This window comes from Hipposideros armiger, unplaced genomic scaffold (assembly GCF_001890085.2).
Source record: "Hipposideros armiger isolate ML-2016 unplaced genomic scaffold, ASM189008v1 scaffold_1818, whole genome shotgun sequence".
NCBI classification, from domain to species: domain Eukaryota; kingdom Metazoa; phylum Chordata; class Mammalia; order Chiroptera; family Hipposideridae; genus Hipposideros; species Hipposideros armiger.
The window spans coordinates 50,457-51,676 of record NW_017733168.1 but is presented as its reverse complement, the minus strand read 5'-3'; positions in this window follow the sequence as shown (position 1 = coordinate 51,676).

Genomic DNA, 1,220 nt, shown 5'->3' with positions numbered 1-1,220 from the left:
GGTGGATGATAGATAGAGAGAGAGATATATAGATAATAGATGATAGATAGATAGATAGATAGATAGATAGATGATAGATAGATTTATGAAGAAATTGTTTACAAGTTTATAAGACTGACAACTTCCAAGATCAGCAGTGGCAAGCTGGAGATACAAGGAATCAGAACAATGCTGGGCGAGGTGAATTCCAGAAGTGGGAACTCAAACCCTGGGCTAAGATGCCTCTTGGATTCACATAATAAAGAATTAAAACGTGAGCAGATATAGAGTTTAAAGCAAAAGTAAGTTTATTTATCAGAGAGTACGACAAGCAAGGCCACCCCACACACAGAGTGGTGGTCCCTAATCACTAGTGGAAGAGAGACTCCATCCATCCCCCAGGCTAGGGTTTATATGTGTTTCCTGTTTCCATGGAAAATGTATTGGTATGGGAGAAAGGAGGAAAGAAAAACAATGGTAGGTTTATCTTTAACTTCTGTAAAATACGAGAAGAATAGGGGCAGGTTTTTCTGTAATTTTTTGTAAGGAACAACCTGTGGCATGTTTGTAGTAGGCTTAATTAAAGCAATGGCCATAATGGACCCTCTGTGCTTAACAGCATTTGGATGGCTTGTTCTATGGGATTGATTTATGTCTGCCTGAGTTCTGTGCCTTGGAGCATGCTGGCAGCAGGCTTGGACTTCAACCTCCTAGTTCCTTCTTCTGTACAAATAGTCCTCATGCCCTACCCCTATATTAAGATGGTGTAAATTCCAGTGTGAATCTGTGTCTAAAGGCAGTAAAAGAATGATGTCTCAGCTAAAAGAGGCAGATAAGTTCTCTCTTACTTAGCCTTTTTGTTCTATCCAGGTCTTCAGTTGATTGGATGGGGACCAACCACTTTAGAGAGGGCAACCTGCTTTAATCAGCTGACACATTTAAATGTTAATTTAATCCAAAAATATCTTGCAGACACACCAAGAATAATGTTTGAGCAGGTCTGTGTTCACCTCATGGCACCTAGTCACACATGGGTTTCATGAAAAACATTAAAAGCATAGGTGGATTACCTATGGGACTTCCAGTAAGATGACGGAATAGACAGACGCTATGCCAACTACCTCCCAGGATCACAACAAAATTACAAATAATTTATAAGATATTCAACCTCAGAAGTTCCCTGGACCCTAGATGAACAGAATCTCTAAACGAAGGACTTAAAGAGGAGGCCACATCGAGTC